Source organism: Muntiacus reevesi, chromosome 4, assembly GCF_963930625.1.
Source record: "Muntiacus reevesi chromosome 4, mMunRee1.1, whole genome shotgun sequence".
Lineage (NCBI taxonomy): Eukaryota > Metazoa > Chordata > Mammalia > Artiodactyla > Cervidae > Muntiacus > Muntiacus reevesi.
The window spans coordinates 59,857,772-59,877,983 of NC_089252.1; the positions used below are offsets into that span (position 1 = coordinate 59,857,772).

At 35.9% G+C, this 20,212-nt stretch overlaps 1 pseudogene; it reads right to left on the minus strand.

The window, feature by feature from the left end:
* Nucleotides 1-4,625: 4,625 nt before the first annotated feature.
* LOC136167710 (olfactory receptor 9G1-like) lies at nt 4,626-5,622 on the minus strand (annotated as a pseudogene).
* Nucleotides 5,623-20,212: the final 14,590 nt, after the last annotated feature.

Below are 20,212 nucleotides of genomic sequence, written 5' to 3' on the forward strand. Positions count from 1 at the left end.
CCACTAGACCCTCTCTACTCAGAGAAGAAATGAAATGCAATATCTCATCCATGGAGAAAAATACAATGATTAGTGTTTCATCAAACCTTAAAAATACAAGGGTGAGGATCCTAATTTATCATCTTTAACTGCTGTCTTTGAAGGGAAAGGACTGAGATCTTCAAAGTCCAGGTCATGACTGAACAAGGCTTATAGGTAGATAAGTTGAAGAAACGGTGCAAGACTAGTCTTAAGAAATAAAATGAAGGGGTCAGTTTGGAGTAAAAACAGATTTATATCCCTTAACATTACAATTTAACAGGTTCACACTAGCATTAACATTTGAGGGATAAACAATTCATTTTGCATTGTTTGTATTCGTTCTTAGTTTGCAGAGGAGCTTGAGAGACTGGCATATTTTATTGCATCTTCAAAGTAATAGACAGTTCAGAAGATGTCCTAAGCCCTTTATGCTCACACATATGTACACACTCTAGCTGCACATGCTTACACTGGAGGCTCAAACTAATCAGGTGAATGATGTGATCTGCTCTGTGAGTGTTAGACAGTCTCCTCCACATACCCCAGCTCATGTTCATGGCACCCTTGTATGAAGTGGCCATTGAAGTTGGAAAGGTCTCAACCAGATAATCTCCTATTACTAGCGTTATATGGCTAATACTGCAGTTAAATGTCCAAAATGCAAATTACAGAGATCCCCCATTATGCCTCTGAAATACTATCAATTTCTGGGAGGGTAGCAGGATGATTAAAGTAGACAACTTATAAATTAACAATTGCAGAGGTTATGACTTTCCTTCTATAAATAGCTGCATATTGGGGGATTTATTTCCTTTACATATAAGTTTTACTATTAGTTTATTTCTTCCCCACCAGTACCTATAGATGTAGATTTACATAATGTCATCTTCATGATTCTCCACCAAAAATTACTTCTACCAAGAAACACATTGAATGGCAGAGGAATAGTAACCATCTCTTCCAATCCACAGAAATAACTCATATTACTATTTGTATAATTATTTAGAATCAGCTGTCCTGATAAAATAATGAAAGATACTGCTAATGCCCTGGGTTCACCCCATGATTTTATGTTCATGAAAACTCAGTCATGGTTGTTGAGGTGTCTTCTAATTATGCTACAACTTTAAAAGAGCAGCATATATATGGCTTATTTTCCCTTAGCAGTTATGTATATCTTTATGAACCAAGAAGAAGAGGTGGGCATGACCCACATTGTGACCAGAAAATAACCTTGCAAAGATTCAAGTGCAGACATTATAATTGTCCAAAGGTCCTAGCTGCTGATCTCTAAAACATATTTCCTCATTTGGTTCAGGGTCATGCCTCTCACAGGGTGCTCTGAACTAAGGACTTAACACAGTAAAGGTATGAATGCAGGGCCATCTCTGTTAGACACTGAACTCTCTTGATTACTAGGACCTTATGGTGATCTTGCTGAACTAACTCTACCCTGAGCAATGCTCTAGGATGCTTTGTTCATCCTTCCATTCATTTCTTATTCACCTCACATACTTCCATCATGGTCAAAACTTGCACCATGTCTGTGACATTCCTTTCTTTCCTTCTTTTTTTCTGACTCCTTCTCCATTTTCTCTAACAGAGGAAGATTTACTTCCCCTAGTAGCATAGGTGCATATTTAATTCCCCTTTGGTGATTGCTCTGGGTCAGGAGGATCCTTTGGAGAAGGAAATGGCTACCCACTCCAATATTCCTGCATCGAGAATTCCATGGAATGAGGATCCTGGCAAGCTACAACCCATTGGGTCACAAAGAGTCAGACACAGTTGAGCAACTGACATGCACATTTGGAAGGTCATGGCTAATAGAGTTTCTTTTATTATTACATGGAGTACCCCAATAAGAATTTAATTTTCTTACCTATAACCATATACTCAGTATACTTGGAAGTCTATGTGCACAAGGATGAGATGCTTTCCCAGGGAAACACCCTCAGGTATTCTGAATATTTGGAATTCAGGAAGCACCCTGGATTTCAGCTCCTCTTGCACTGAACTGATGGGAATCATTCTTCTGGGCAGGGAGAATGTGCAGAGAGAAATTAGTTGATGCTATAAAATGAGATCAAAAAGAATTATGTTTGAAACCCAGAGGGTTTAGCGGTATATTTCTTAGCATCTCGTTAGCCTCCTCTTTCAAAGGAAAAGTATTACAGAAAAAAAAAAAAAGATAATAAGAAGACTCAGTTCTAATAAAAATTGGACAATATACTAGGTAACTCTCATTCAACTGAGGTGCTGAGAAAGACTAGATGGACCAGACTCATGGAGGAACTGAGGTTAAAAGAGGTTTGCTTTGTAATTACAGCCATAGGAAGTTATAGTATTAGAGAGTTTGATAAATTTCAGCAATATAGATGTTATTCACTGTTATTTCACTTCCTTTTTCTTATTCTTTTCTGAATGTGAATAGAAAAGCCAAATAGTATCATTTTGGGGAATGTTACAAGTCCTGCTAACAGAAGAGTCCACTGCCTATCGTCTATGCATTGAAAGACCATAGAGATAATTTTTTAAAATAAAACAAGTTCATGGAATTCTCCAGGTCAGAATACGGGAGTGGGTAGCTTTTCCTTCCCCAGGGGATCTTCCCAACCCAGTGATCAAACACAGGTCTCCCTCGTTGCAGGCAGATTTTTTACCAACTGAGCTATCAGGGAAGCACTCTTTAATTCAAATTGATATGGAGATTCTTTCAAATACTTTATGACCATCAACTGCATATGAAATGCTCTCAACAGTGCTTAAAACTTAATGTCAATATTACATTATTCCAAAGCATTTTCTAAAATATCACTTCCATGTGTTTAATTACAGTGTTATTGTATTTTTAGATATTTTTATGTCTTCCTAGGATTATTACTAGCTGTAGTTTATCTTCTTACCAGGGTCTTGGTAATGTTATTTAGAGTTGATTTTGGAGTTGAGTTCACACTTCCATACACAAAATATTTTGAATATATGCTTAGACTGGTGAAAGGTACAGTATCTGTTATATACTGATAATTACTTGGAGGACAGGACTTGGTTGTTCTTCCTAAATGGATGAAATTATCTCAGAAAAGGAAATTTTCACCAGTAGTTAAATATATTTTTCTATACTTAAATGTTGGAATTTATAATACTAGGAGATTTAAGAATAGGTTTACTATACCAATTTTACATTTTGTAACTGATGTGTCCTTCTAGGATAGTAAATTTTCTATTTTCAATTAGCCAACGTTAAATAATTGATTTTCTGCCACTATAATATATCAACTAAATCTTTCAACTAGTTAAAAATAAGGTTTGTAGGAATTTTATGATTAATAGTGAGAAATGGAGACATCTTTTAGGAAATGAGATTCTGGATGGGCATTAATAGATTTCCTTTTCGTAACACTGTCTAAACAAGAATCTTGAAATTGCACTATGGGTCCATGCTTCTATTGCATTACTATGGGTTACAACTAGCTGGGATTGTATTCCTTAGGTTTAATATTTAGCTTAGTATGCATTACTTCAGTGTTGATCAGTGTTTCCTACTCTTAGAAGACTTCCTGGGATCTTGGAGAATGCTTGCTTAAATGTCACATTTTTTACATATTTGTTGTTGTTGTTGTTAACGCTTAAAACAATAGAAACAAGGGCATTATTCACTTTTTAACTGATTAAAATTGCACTAATATGATCTCACTTTTTAAAGTCAAAATTATATGTGTCTGATCATATTTCATCTTTTGTTTGATCACTACTTGTATATATTCCTTCTATAACTTTTTCTTTTGGGTAATGCTTACTCATGGAGATAATTCTTAAGTTGTTTCACCTCACTATAGTTATTAGTATTTTTATTATTGTTGTTGTTGTGTCTTGATGCTCAAAATATCATAATTTGGAGGTAGATAGCCTTATAGGTTCACCCATATAATTGAAATAGAAGCCCAGGGAGATATAAAGTGATTCACATATATGATACTTATGACAAGGTGACCAAGTTTTCTTTATTGAGGAACATGCAAACAGACATGTAGCTTGGAGAGGTCACACTTCCTGAATTATGGTTGTACTGAGTTATTTGTTGGGTACCACTGTGCCTTTGTGTTAACATTTCTGCGGAGAATAAGGGACATATAAAAATGCTTTAGAAATTCTGCTCTAGGAATAAAAGTTATGATTCTAAGTAGTTGAGTGGTATTAAAATATTAAAATTTAATTCAATATATTTCCTATTTTAAAGAAATAATTATTGGATATTATTCTATACATATCAATCAAAAATATATCATTCTAGAGTAGGCTATTCTGTCACTTCATGAGATAGAAGATAGGTTTTAGTTTTTAAGCTTTTTGGTTGTTTTCAACCTAAAGTAATATAAAATTCAAAACAAATGATTATATTTTGTATTTAAATTGTATCTCTTTTAAATTGAACTTATTTTCATGTTTGGCCTCTTGACTGGCCTTGTACCAAGGGTGCAGATTCATGAACTGGCATCGTAAGGACTCTTGACCCTAAAGGAACACAATGGCAGCTCTTCTTGAAATACAATAACCTGCTCAAAAATTGTCTCTACATCTGCTTAAAAGAAGAGAAACTTTATTTATTTGAAGAATTTATTCATGGTCTCTTTCAAACCCTTATTCCTCAAGCTGTAGATCATGGGGTTCAACATAGGAAACACCATGGTGTAAAATGTAGAAACTATTTTATCACCATCAAAAGAATAGTTAGAGCATGGATGTGAGTAGATGTAGAGAATGAAGCCATAGTACAAGGTGACAGAGATCAGGTGGGAGGAGCAGGTGGAGATGGCTTTGAGGCGGCCCTGGGTGGAGCAGATCCTCAACATGTTGGCGATGATGAAGAGGTAGGAAGCAAATATGAACACAGCATGGGCAATGACATTAGAGGCCAGGAGGAAATACAGCAGAGCCTGGTAGCCATCCTTCTTCCCATAAGCTAACTTCACCAGGGGAAGCAAATCACAAAAAAAGTCATCAATGACATTGTCATTACAGAAGTTCATGGTAAATGTTCTTTTGATCATGACAGAACAGTTAATAAAGCCGCCAAGGTGTGAGGCAGCTACCAAGAATGCACATAGCTTTATGGGCATGACCTGAGAATAAATACGTGGCTTTATTTATTTAAATTTATTTATTTATTTAAAGTTATTATTACATTAAATTATTAAATTATTATTAAATTTATTTATTTAACTAGATGGCCATATAGCAGTCATAAGCCATGGTGGCCAGCAGGTAGCATTCACTGTATGCCAGCCCACCAGAGAAGAAGAACTGGGCTACATAGCCAGCAAATGAGATTCTCTTATCTTTAGAGATGCAGGTCAGTAGGATCTTTGGAGTGTAGACAGAGGGATACCAGAGATCCAGAAAAGACAGATTCCCAGTGAAAAAACACATGGGTGTGTGCAGTCGGGAGTCACTACAGGTCAGCCCTATGAGGGCGGTGTTTGCTAGCACAGTCATCTAGTCGACGCCAAGCAACACCACAAACAGGACCAGCTGCATCCTGGGGTCTGCCGTGAAGCCCACCAGGATGAAGTCCTTTACTGTGTAATTGCTTCTCTCCATGGCTTCAGGGAATCTTACCTAGGAAGAGAAAAAATAAGTTCAGCTTGCATCACTGCACTGAATACATATGAAAAGTGTGAAATAAAAGTGTCATACCTAGAAATCTGTAATCCAAAAATGTCCACTTTGGAAAGAATTTTCATTTTGTAACAAACCACTGTTTACAGTTATATATATTTTTCTTTCTTTTTTTAAAATTAATTTTATTTTTTATTGAAGGATAATTATTTTACAGAATTTTGTTGTTTTCTGTCAAACCTCAACATGAATCAGCCATTGGTATACATATATCCCCTCCCTTTTGAACCTCCCACCCATCTCCCTCCCATCCCACCCCTCTAGGTTGATACAGACCCCCTGTTTGAGTTTCCTGAGCCATATAGCAAATCCCAGTTGGCTATCTATTTTACATATGGTAATGTAAGTTTCCATGTTACTCTTTCCATACACTTAAGTATATTAAATATTTCAATAGTTTATTTGATAAAATATATCTTTGAATCAGTTAACTGCCAAAGTAGTTAAGAGCACTCCATGGATAGGACCTAAAGATGTTTTCACAGAGAAAATACAGAGCAGAATGAGGAAGTCATTTGGTTGGCTCTAGATTAATTGGTTGCTTATTTTGGAAACCAATAATAAGCAAAAACCCTGGCTGACTGTTTCTGGTTGTTGTCCTCAACTTCATTCTGTGGGATCAAGTGGAGTGACTGTGGTTTAGTGCCTGAGTTGTTTACAGTGGTTATGAAGGTATAAATGAGACACACTTTGCTGTTTTGGCTTCCTTGTTTAATGGCTTTATATTTGATTTCAAATTTCTGAAGTTGGTTAATTTATTTTACCTCTTAAGATGACCATTCAGTTAAAAGATGGATGAACTCATCATCTCTATTTACTGTAATTTAGCATTCTTTACAATGTCAATTTACTTTTTACTAAGTGCTTGACTTTTTAGCTTAAATTGTAACCTTTTTTGCATTTGAAATGCTGAATTCCATGTATTTTCATTCTATTCTCAAAAGAATAACTATTTTTTCTTTCAGTGCTTTTGTATACTTGAACACTGTTCACCAAATCAAATTCATATGCCGTAATAATATCTATGTGGATAAGAAAGTATCCAGATTTTAAAAAGGGAATATTTACAAAATTTGGGGGAAAATATATACTGAAGGATGATATAAAATGACAAGATTATAAAATATACAGGGTTAACTATTTTCTACATATACTAACAGTAAAAAATATATTAGCAATAATCTAAAGACAGTTTACATGGAATTTATACCTACTGCATAATTAATGTAGTACTAGAAACATGCATTAATTAAATTTTTGCTGCTTTTATAATTTTTTATTTTTAAGGATTTTTTTCCCCCCTCAGGAACCATTAGGCAAAGCTACATATCTTAGAATATAATTGTGAGAACATGTATTCCATCTGATGATATAGATATTTGCCACTCTTTTCAAGATGCCCTGAACATAGATTATAGGTGTTTTATTGAAATGGATAGGCGGGAATATATCTAGCTATTATGCATTTGTATTACACTTAAGAGACAGCTCCAGTCACATTAACTTCCCACCAACCTGTCACTATATGTCTAAATAAACAAAAATTCTGGTGAATAGAATGTTGTTCTCCTTTGTCTTAGAACTTATAAAAACACTCCATTTGCACTAGACTATTAATATATTAATGAAACTTACTTCTGAGTAAAATATCAAAATGTATAAGATTGTTCCTCCTAGATTTTTGTCACTCATACACTCTAAAGATTTCTTCATCGAGGCTGAAACACCAAGAAAACCTAAATCCAATGACTGTTCTAATCCTCACCTGATTTGATCTTTAAAAAGCATTTGAAATAGTTTATCAGGCCTTCCTGCTGCAAACATTCTCTTCACTTTGTTTGCAGGTCATCAGATCTGATTTGATTTTCTTCTGTTTCTAAAGCTGCATATACTCAGTGCTATCCACCTCCCCTCCAACTGCCGTTTTGAATTTTGGCAAGTCCCAGAAACAACCCTTGAATCCCTTCTCTTTTCCACCCATCGTTACCTCTTGTTGGACCATACAGTTTAATGACTTTGAGTTATCTCTATATATGAGACCCTATCTCCCTATCTACCGATATCATCTCTTGACCATTTTTATTCTCTAAACTTCAGACTCATGAATCTAAATACCTACTTAACATTAGAAAAGACTGTTTCTAATATCTTCCCTAAGGTTACTTTTGTCTCAGACATACACTGCAATAAATACATTATATCCATTTAAAAATAATCACTGGATGTTTTGAATTCCTTTTTGTCCTTTATCCTGTAGGTGACTAATCAGCAGCATCTTGATTTTATCTACAAAATACATTTAGAACCTGGCTAGTTGTTCCCAGTTTCAGCGATTCCCCCCTACACTGACCACTCTCATTTCACGTTTGCCTTATTGCACAGCTTCTTAATGGACTTCCTGCATCCTCTCCACTTCATCCCTACCTCACTTGAGTCTTTCATTAAGGCAGCCAGAGTTATCCTGTTAAAATACAGACATATTATGTTACTTTTTACCTTCAAACACTCCAGTGACTTCAGAACTTATTCAAAGTAAAGCCCAAATCTTTATAAAGTTGCACAAGCTTATTCCTCTCCTGCCTCTGGCTCCTTCTGTCCTCCCCTTCACTAATCACTCCACTCCATCCCTGTCACCCTCCTTTCAGTTCCTGGAATAAACTGAGTTTGCTAAAGAACCATGGAGTGCTCCCTCCTATAGTTAGAACATCCTTACTCAGATATCTTTGTAACAAACACCCTTCCTTTTTACAGGTGTCAATTACTAGCAATATCACTACTTTTCAGGTGTTTCCAGATCAAAGTACTGTAATCCACTTCCTTGACATGTCTTATGTCTTTTTTAAACTTTATTATTCTCCTTAGAGCTGCTTATTATCTATTATTATGTACATATCACTGGGGCTTCCCTGGTGTCTCAGATGGTAACTAATCTGCCTGCAACATTGGAGACCTTGGTTTGATCCCTGGATCAGGAAGATCCCCTGGAGAAAGGAATGGCAACGCATTCCAATATTCTTGCCTGGAAATTCTCTTGGACAGATGACCTGGTGGGCTACAGTCCATGAGGTCTCAGAGTCAGATACAATTGAGCAACTAACACACACATATAAACTCATTATCTTAACTTTTTCTGTTTTCCCATCATTAGAATATATTATTTCCTGTATGCTTTTAATGGAAAACTCATATCGGTTCCATGTTTATCTCATCTTAATTCAAAAGTTTGTTAAGAGGCTTTATGGGTTGCTTATTTTACATGAACCACAATAGAAATTTAGAACTATATTGTTCTATTGGCTGGGGAAAATCTCTGAAAGCATGGATACATGAATAATAAAAGTGGTCCCTATTTCTTTGGGGAAAATACCTGAACTCAATCTTAAATTTAATATTCTCTTTTTATTCTCTGGTTCTCAAGATTATATTACAATTTTATTATTTGTAAAGTGATAGTTAATTTTGAATGCTTTACTGTGAATCAAGCACTGTGCTTATTGTTTCACAGCATTTTGAAATTTATTTCTGCAACATCAATTATAGCATGTTTAAAGAACAAAAGTACTGAAAATTAGAATTTTACAGAAGACCAAACTGAGTTTTAATAAGTAGAAAATAATTACACTATTAGTAAAGAGTATGATCTTACTCCAGAGACCTGGTACTTAACCACTGAGTCACCTCCTTTAATACCTGATTTTAGGCTAAGAGTTCCTTGTGAGTTTATGGGCCCCTGTTCTTCTGGTTATAACACCTGAACTCAACACCAGTAATATGATGCTGAGAGAATCAGATGCTGTCAGCAGGAGTACCTCATGATGTAGTTTCAGATAAATGCTTCTAAGCGGTGTCCAAATCATTTCTGCAAGGTCCTATGTCTCTTATACTTTCAGCAAACCTTGACTGTGAGTACAGAAACATTATACTCACCTCACCCACGGCCAGGTCACTTACCTATAACTCACAGTCACAGCCAACAAAAGACCGTACAGTGGATCCAGATAACTTATACTGGCTTAGGTTTCCCTGTGCATATGATTCCTGAAGTACTTCAGGACTTACAAACTTTTTGGTTAATTGTCTTTTGAAAGTCTCTAAAAGGCAATTAACCAAAAAGTTTGTCAATTTATTTAGAGGTGAAAAAATGGAATGTTTCCTGTCATCTCAGTAAATAAAGGATATCACAGTCACTAGCAATTGCAGCCACCAGGATGGTTAACTATTGAACCCTGAGGGAACTCAGGAAAGAGAAGAATACCTGACAACTAGCAGCCATCAGACTGCAGTCACACCCTATGGTGAACTCTGAAGAAACTTAGGATGTGAAAACACATGATACTGGCCCCAGATAACTGAGGCACATATCAAAGGCAAGATTTCAGAGACCCCAGATGCTTGTATCTTCCCATGCATAGAAAAGTGCTCAATTCTTTAACTTGAGATATCTAGTTTGATTTCATTTACAATTTTTTTTTTTTTTTTTTATGTTCAGACTACCTGCCCTTTGTTGCAAAAATCACTACACATCCTAGCTCCTTCCCTTTCCTCCTGGAGAAATTTCTCAGAGTCCTCTGAAAGGTTATCTCTTAGACCGTGCTATGCCTAGTTGCTCAGCATGTCTGACTCTCTGCAGCCCCATGGACTGTAGACATCCAGGTTCCTCTATCTATGGGGATTCTCCAGGCAAGAATACTGGAGTGGGTTGCCATGCCTCCAAGACCCTCCTTCAGGGAATCTTCCCAACCCAGGGATGGAACTCAGGTCTCCCACATTGCAGGTGGATTCTTTACCATCTGAGCCACCGGGAAAGCCCAAGAATATTGCAGTGGGTAGCCTATCCCTTCTCCAGGGGATCTTCTAGACCCAGGAATTGAATTGGGGTCTCCTGCATTGCAGATGAATTCCTTACCACCTGAGCTACCAAGGAAACCCCTAATGTATAAGTAACATTTGAAATAGTTTATCAGTCCTTCTTGCTTGAAGCAGTCTCTTCATCAGATTTCCAGGTCATCACACTTGCATGGATTTTCTTCTACTTCTAAAGCTGTATGGTCTCAGTGTATTGCCCCCAGGTTGAAATTTTGGAGAACCCTAGAATCAACCCTCAAATTTCTTCTCTTTTCCATCCACAATCCTGGTGGACCATACAGTCTAATGACTACAAATTCTCTCTGTAGTCTTATCTATGTGTCTATCTATCTACCTACCTATTATCCCCTGACCATTTTTCTTCCCTGAAGTTCAGATTCATGGATATAAATGCCTACTTAACGTATCTTATAGGATGTCTATTGGGAAGTTTAGAAAAAACTGTCTTCCTAACAATCCTTCCTAAGCCTGATTTTCTCTCAATCTTCTTCGCTGCAGTGAAGGCATTATCTTAATTTAGGGGAAATTATCAGACTTCTTTTTGTCTTTTAAACTGTAGCTAATTGACAACATCTTCATTCTACCTTCAAAGTATATCCAGAACTTAACCCACTGCTCCCAGTTTCAGTGATTCCACCCTACACTAACCCACACTAATTTAACTTTTGTATTATTGCAATTTCCTAATGGCCTCCCTACTTCCTCTCTACTTCCATCCTTACCTCATTTGAGTGTCTCAGCAAGGAAGCCAGAGTGATACTGTTAGGGTGCTAGTTAACTCATGTTACTCCTCATCTTCAAACACTCCAATAACTTCAGAACTTTTCCAAAGTAAAGGCCCAAATCCTTACGAAGTTGTGCAAAGCTTATGCCATTTCTGTTCTGGCTCTACTGTTCTCCCTTTGACTGTTCACTCCAGGACAGCTCTGCCACCCTCCTTTCAGTTCCCAAATAAACTGGATTCACTCAGAGCCTTGGTAGTTATTCATTCCTGTGGTTAAAATGCCCTGCCTCAATATCTTTACAGAGAAGATATTTTCCTGTCTTTTTTCAGATGTTGATTGCCACTAAGATCACCCCTTTTCAAGGGTTCCCTGATCACTGTACTCATTCTGCTCCCTGATATTCTTATATCCCTTTTCTTCTGTATGATTATCACTAGAATTGCTTATTTCCTAACATTACATATATCCCATTAGTTTAATTTATCCTCTTTTCCTTTTATTATTAATAAATATAATATTTCACATTTGCTTTTGATGGAAAATGTATATAAGTTCAACTTTTATTTTCTTTTTTTTTTCATTTATTTATATTAGTTGGAGGATAATTACTTTACAATATTGTAGTGGTTTTTGCCATACATTGATATGAATCAGCCATGGATTTACATGTGTTTCCCATCCTGAACCCCCCTCCCTTCTCCCTCCCCAGCCCATCCCTCTGGGTCATCCTAGTGCACCAGCCCTGAGCACTTGTCTCATGCATCAAACTTGGACTGGCAATCTTTTTCACAATTGATAATATACATGTTTCAATGCTATTCTCTCAGAATACCCACCCTCACCTTCTCCCACAGAGTCCAAAAGTCTTTTCTATACATATGTGTCTCTTTTCCTGTCTTGCATATAGAGCTATCATTACCATCTAGGTTTACTACGAAGTTTTTGTGTTGTTTATTCTAAATGAACACAAAAAAACATATACTGAGAACATTTGATGGCTGGGCAAAATCTTTGAAAATGTGGATTCATGAAAACTAGATGTGGTTTCTCTATGTTTCTCTATGTTCTATTATTCTCATATTATTCCAGAAGTTTGTCATATATAAAAATATTAGATAAGTATTTTGGATACTTTACTTTGACTCAAGTGCTATGCTAAGTGTATCACATGAATTGTTCTATTTATTCTCATAACATCTATCATAGGTATGTTTAAAGATTAATAGCAGTGGTTTTATAGATGACCAGCTCAAGGTTTCATAAGTATCTAGTAATTTCAGAGTTAGTAAATAATCATGCTGTCTTTCTCTAGAGAGCTGGTACTTAACTACTAAACCACTTCCTTTAATACTTGATACTAGGTTAACAGCTGCTTATGCATTCCATGGGTCCCTCTTTTTTAGTTATAAGACCTTAACTCAAATACAATAGAATAATGCTGAGAGATTCAGAGGCTATCCAGGTGAGTACTTCATAGAGTTGGTATCACATGAATGCTTCCAAGTAGCTCCCAAGTTATCTTCTGGAAGAGTCCTGTGTCTCTTCACAGGCAGCCAATACTGATTATGAGAACAGAGATATTCCACTTACCTCACTCAGGATCATGACACTTACCTGTAGCTCTCAGAGTCACAGCCAACACAGGATCATACCGTAAGTCCAGATAAATTATACTTGCTCAAGGTCTCCAGTGTATCTGACTTGCTAAGTACTTCATGGATTCATAGCTTTGAAAGTCTCTAAATGGCAATTAAGGAAACAGTGTGTTAACTTTATTTTGGAGAATCTGAGGTGATATACTGATCTATAATTTAATGCACTTCTCATCTGTAATAATACATTTCTTACAACTGCGAGGAAAGTTAATAGAGACAATGTATTTGAAGTGATAAGAATGTTTGGCATCTAATAATAATATGACATATTAATTATTTGATGTTATGTTGGTTATTAATGTCATATAATTCTTAAGTGGTAGAATTATTATTATGCAAAAGAGCAAAGCTACTAAAATTGGTGGTGATACAGCCCTTTTGTACCTTTTCCCTTTTCCTCGGCTAGACAAGCATATTCTCCTTTACCCCAGAGCTCTTTTGATGAGTCAAAATCGCCTGGTGGTGCCTCATTCCATCTTCTGTTGACTGCATTTCTCTATCTCATGCTCCAATTATGGACTTTTGGGGGGTCACTGATAGCTCTGTGGATCTTCTCAATTGAAAATGCTCAAATTTTCAACATAAAGAAACACACAAACAAAATAGTGCACACATTTCCACTGCGTTTCCCTTTAAGTTTAAACCTTGTCATGGGTTAAAGATTTTACTTTAAAAAATAATTCTTTTCTGGCAATCTAATTCAGAGGTTATGACAACCTGAGAGGAATGAGCAGCTATTTTCTAACATTCTTTTAAAATGTAAATTTTGTCCTTCTATTCCCTGGCACAAAGACAAATTTAAAAAAATAAACATTTTGTGATTTATTTTGAGCCTGGGTATAGATAGCATTTTTTAGTCTTCTGTACCCTAGGGCTCTTGGAGTAGCTACAAGTTTATCCCAGTGTAAACGACTCTCAAATGCTTTTTTGTTATTGTTGCATTTTTGTGTCGATTATACCATTTTATTTTTCCTTCCTTTCTTTAATATAAATTGCCCTTTGTCACCACAAATAGTAGGGAAAGTCATGTCTCCCACTTTTACTCTCAGCAGTTTCAGAGACTGCCATAGGACAATGATGAGGTATAAGAAATTACTGGTTTATAGTTCCCATTGTAACAGAACATAAATGGTTACTGAGTTGTTGTGGAAATTAAACAGTATTTCTACGCCAGGAGAAAGTCTGCATCACACAACATACAAACATCTGTAGTGTGACCTTATAGAGAATCCAGATTCGTTGATAACAGCAGATCCCAGGGGAATTTTCTTGGTTTTGTAGCTTGGGGGAAAGGCAAACTAGGTAGTTAATCATAACTATGCATTGACTAAGTCAGGCCAGTCTTATTAAATAAGACAGAAAGGTTTTGTTTAGAGACTGTGATTCCTCAGGGACAGACATATTCAACCATAATTTTCTGTTACCTCTGTATTGATTTTTGCTGAATCCAAAAATATATACAGCAAATATATCCATTATGTACATTTGAATATTAATATACAGATAGGTATCTATGCCTGTGGGTTGCTCAGATAGCTTCCACTTCTCCTTCAGGCTGGTGTACCATTATTTGCCATCTTGCTTTCTGCTCCAGGTAATGAAACTGTATAAACTAACTCAATTAACTTTTCAATGAGGGGGAGGAAATAAAAATAAAAGACTGGGTACAGAATACCTATTTCTGTTACCAACTGAGGTTCAGATTCTCACCACTGAAAGCCAATGATCAAGGGACAAATTCTGGTTAAAAGGAAAACTATAAGAATACAAACATATGGAGGCTAAACAACACACTTCTGAATAACCAACAAATCACAGAAGAAATAAAAAATGAAATCAAAATATGCATAGAAATAAATGAAAATGGAAACACAACAACACAAAACCGATGGGATTCAGTAAAAGCAGTGTAAGGGGAAGGCTCATAGCAATACAAGCCTACCTCAATAAGCAGGAGAGAAATCAAATAAATAACCTAACTCTACACCTAAAGCAACTAGAAAAGGAAGAAATTAATAACCCCAGGGTTAGTAGAAGGAAAGAAATCACAAAAATTAGGGCAGAAATAAATGCAAAAGAAACAAAAGAGACAATAGCAAAAGTCAACAAAGCTAAAAGCTGGTTCTTCAAGAGGATAAATAAGATAGACAAACCATTAGCCAGACTCATCAAGAAACAAAGGGAGAAGAATCAAATCAACAAAATTAGAAATGAAAATGGATAAATCACAACAGACAACACAGAAATACAAAGGATCATAAGAGATTAATATCAGCAACTATATGCCAACAAAATGCACAACTTGGGGGGAAAAATGGACATATTCTTAGAAAAGTATAACTTTCAAAAACCGAACCAGGAAGAAATAGAAAATCTTAACAGACCCATCACAAGCACATAAATCAAAATGATAATCAGAAATCTTCCAGCAAACAAAAGCCCAGGACCAGATGGCTTCAGAGCTGAATTCTATCAAAAATTTAGAGAAGAGCTAACATCTATCTTACTCAAACTCTTCCAGAAAAGTGCAGAGGAAGGTAAACCTCCAAACTCATTCTATGAGGTCACCATCACCCGAATACCAAAACCTGACAAAGATGCCACAAAAAAAGAAAACTACAGGCCAATATTACTGATGAACATAGATGCAAAAAACCTTAACAAAATTCTAGCAAACAGAATCCAACAACATATTGAAAAGATCATACATCATGACCAAGTGGGCTTTATCCCAGGGATGTATTGATTCTTCAATATCTGCAAATCAATCAATGTAATACACCACATTAACAAATAGAAAAATGAAAGTCATATGATTATCTCAATAGATGCAGAGAAAGCCTTCGACAAAATTCAACATCCATTTATGATAAAAACCCTCCAGAAAGCAGGAATAGAAGGAATGTAAATCAACATAATAAAAGCTATATATGACAAACCCACAGCAAACATTATCCTCAATGGTGAAAAATTGAAAGCATTTCTCTTAAAGTCAGGAAGAAGACAAGGGTACCCACTCTCACCACTACTATTCAATATAGTTTTGGAAGTTTTGGCCATAGCAATCAGAGCAGAAAAGAAATAAAAGTAATCCAGATTGGAAAAGAAGAAGTAAACCTCTTGCTGTTTGCAGATGACATGATCCTCTACACAGAAAACCCTAAAGACTCTACCAGAAAATTACTAGAGCTAATCAATGAATATAGCAAAGTTGCAGGATATAAAATCAACACACAGAAATTCCTTGCATTCCTATACACTAACAATGAGAAAACAGGAAAATAAATTAAGGATAATATTCCATTCACCATTGCAACAAAAGGAATGAAATACATAGGAATACATCTACCTAGAGAAACAAAAGACCTATATATAGGAAACTATAAAACACTGGTGAAAGAAATCAAAGAGGACACAAAAATAAATAGATGGAGAAAGATACCGTGTTCACGGATCAGAAGAATCGATATAGTGAAAATGAGTATACTACCCAAAGCAATCTATAGATTCAATGCAATCCCTATCAAGCTACCAGTGGTATTTTTCACAGAACTAGAATAAATAATTTCACAATTTGTATGGAAATACAAAAACCCTCGAATAGCCAAAACAATCTTGAGAATGAACAATGGAACTGGAGGAATCAACCTGCCTGTCTTCAGGCTCTACTACAAAGCCACCGTCATCAAGACAGTATGGTACAAAGACAGGATTATAGATAAATGGAACAAAGTATAAAGCCCAGAGATAAATCCACACACCTATGGACATCTTATCTTTGACAAAGGAGGCAAGAATATACAATGGAGAAAAGACAAGCTCCTTAACAAGTGGTGCTGGGAAAACTGATCAACCACTTGTATAAGAATGAATGTAGATCACTTTCTAACACCTACACAAAAACAAACTCAAAATGGATTAAAGAGCTAAATGTAAGACCAGAAACCATGAAACTCCTTGAGGAAAACATAGGCAAAACACTCTCCAACATAAACCACAGCAGGATCCTCTATGACCCAGCTCCTTGAGTAATGGAAATAAAAGCAAAAATAAACAAATGGGACCTAATTAAAATTAAAAGCTTTTGCACAATGAAGGAAACTATAAGTAAGGTGAAAAGACAGCCTTCAGAGTGGGAGAAAATAATAGCAAATGAAGTAACAGACAAAGAATTAATCTCAAAAATATACAAGAAACTCCTGCAGCTCAATTCCAGAAAAATAAACGACCCAATCAAAAAATGGGCCAAAGAACTAAACAGACATTTCTCCAAAGAAGACATACAGATGGCTAACACACACATGAAAAGATGCTCAACATCACTCATCATCAGAAAAATGCAAATCAAAACCACAATGGGCCAGCATTTCACGCCAGTCAGAATGGGTGCTACCCAAAAGTCTACAAGCAATAAATGCTGGAGAGGGTGTGGAGAAAAGGGAACCCTCTTACACTGTTGGTGGGAATGCAGACTAGTACAGCCACTATGGAGAACAGTGTGGAGATTCCTTTAAAAAATGGAAATAGAGCTGCCATATGACCCAGCAATCTCACTGCTGGACATACACGCTGAGGAAACCAGAACTGAAAGAGACACATGTACCCCAGTGTTCATCACAGCACTGTTTATAATAGCCAGGACACGGAAGCAACCTAGATGTCCATCAGCAGATGAATGGATAAGAAAGCTGTGGTACATATATACAATGGAATATTACTCAGCAATTAAAAAGAATACATTTGAATCAGTTTTAATGAGGTGGATGAAACTGGAGCCTATTATACAGAGTGAAGTAAGCCAGAAAGAAAAACACTAATACAGTATACTGACACATATATATAGAATTTAGAAAGATGATAATGATGACCCTATATGCAAGACAGAAAAAGAGACACATATGTATACAACAGTCTTTTGGACTCTGTGCGAGAGGGTGAGGGTGGGATGATATGGGAAAATGGCATTGAAACATGTAAATTATCACATGTGAAATGAATCTCCAGTCCAGGTTCAATGCATGATACAGGGTGCTTGGAGCTGGTGCACTGGAATGACCCAGAGGGATGGGATGGGGAGGGAGGTGGGAGGGGTGTTCAGGATGGGGAACACATGTACACCCATGGCAGATTCATGTAAATGTATGGCAAAACCAATACAATATTTTAAAGTAAAAAAAAATTAATTTTAAAAAGAAATATTCTGACATTTTTACTTGAATGAAAACACTCGTGGGATTGTCAAAGCCTTTGTTAATATGCAGAATTCTGAAAGAGCAATTTTGACCACTTTGCCCTGTTTCTGTTGCTTTTGTGGAGAAGGAGGTTTGAGGAAGCCATTACTCTGCCATTCAGAAGTTGATATACCTCTGTTACAATGTTTTGGAGATTCATTTAGGTTTTATTAGTACTTTGTTCAGTTTTTATTTCCATGTAGTGTCCCATTATGTGGATATATCACAATTTGTTTATCTACGTATCTGCTTCTATATGTTTGAATTTCTTTGTGAGTGTATGCCTTCTTATATTCTTGGATAAAATCTTAATACTTACTGAGCCATAGTTTTAAAGGAAAATTAAGACATCATAAGGCATTTCAGAAGAAAAAACTAGTTTTCCAAAGTAGCTGAATCATTTTACACTTCTTCACGTGATATGAGAGTTACAGTTGATTCGCATCATCTTTATCCATCTTTTTCTGTCAATCTTTTTTTTTAATCAATATTTATTGGAGTATATTTGCTATACAACGCTGTGTTAGGTTCTACTGTACATCAAACTGAGTCAGCCTTACATATAAGTATATCCCCGCCTTTTTGGGCTTCCTTCTCATTACGTCACCACACTGCCTTAAGGAGAGCTCTCTGTGCTATACAAGGTGTTCTCATTGCACGCATGCTCAGCTGCTCAACCTGTCCTACTCTTCCCAACCTCATGGACTGTACTCTGCCAGACTCCTCAGTCCTTGGGATTTTCCGGGCAAGAATGCTGGAGTGGGTTTGCCATTTCCTCCTTCAGGGGATGTTCCCAACCCAGGGATCGAACCTGCATGTTTTATGCCTCCTTCATTGGCAGGTGAGTTCTTACAACTAGTGCCACCTGGGACGGTTTAGTTAACTATTTTATATCAACAGTGTATATGTCTCAACACCACTCTCCCAATTCTTGTTATTAGTGAGGATGTGCAGTGGTATCTCAAGGGATTTACAATTCATATTTCCTTAACAATTATGCATATTGAAATTCTTTTCATATGGTTTTTGGCAACTCATATATTTTTGTAAATGAAATGTATTAAGATTAGATTAGATATTTTAAAAATCTAGATTTTTTTAAAATTAGATTTTTAAAAAATTGTCTGGTTGTATTTTGATCAGTGAATAGTGGAGGATCCCTATGCATTCTGAGTAGAAATCCTTGTCAACATTACTCAGTATGAATATTTTTCCTACTCTGTGGCTTTCCTAGTCTTTGTACTCCTCAAAACTCTCCCTTAGTTCACTTTTTTCCTATTTCTCACTATCAGTATGTGGGCTCACCTTAGCGTTTATAGAGAAAATGACATTTAAAAAAATAATTGGTATTCATTCTTCCTTACTGTAATGTAAGTACTAAATTGATCTAATCTATTCCCTACTTCCATGGTATTAAAAGTGATGACTAATGTCTCTCTGTTAAAGATTTCACACACAGTATCAATCCTGTATATAATGCTATGTAGCAATATCAGCCTCAGAGGAGACTCTAGTTCCCAAAGCATCAAATTAATGCTACACTTTTGAGAAACAAAGGCAATTTTAATTGACTTTTAGTTGTTTTTTTTTGTTTGTTTGTTTTTTAATACTCAAGGGACTATACTTAGGAAATATATTATAAATTGTCCCCTCTTATTTTTTTCAAAATGTCTTAATTTCAGTTTTACAGGTAGGTCATTTGATATACTTGTTCACTAAGTATAAGCTTTGTTCTTTTTTTGTGGAGATTAGTATTCACCATAGGCAAAAAAAAAAAAAAAAATGCATTTAAAAGGATCCCACATTCATTTTTCTTCACAGTACTTGCTTCTAACTGAGATTATGTCATATATCTTCCCCCAACCAAATGAGTCTTTTTTAATGGTGAAGATTTCAGCAAGTCTAGAAATTGTAAAGGGACCAGGAAAGAAAATGATACACAGAATTCCTAGGTTCAAATATTTGGCTTAATCATAAGCTCAGATGTCTTCATTCTTAGTCCTGAGATCACATCAGAAAGAAGATGGCAAGTATA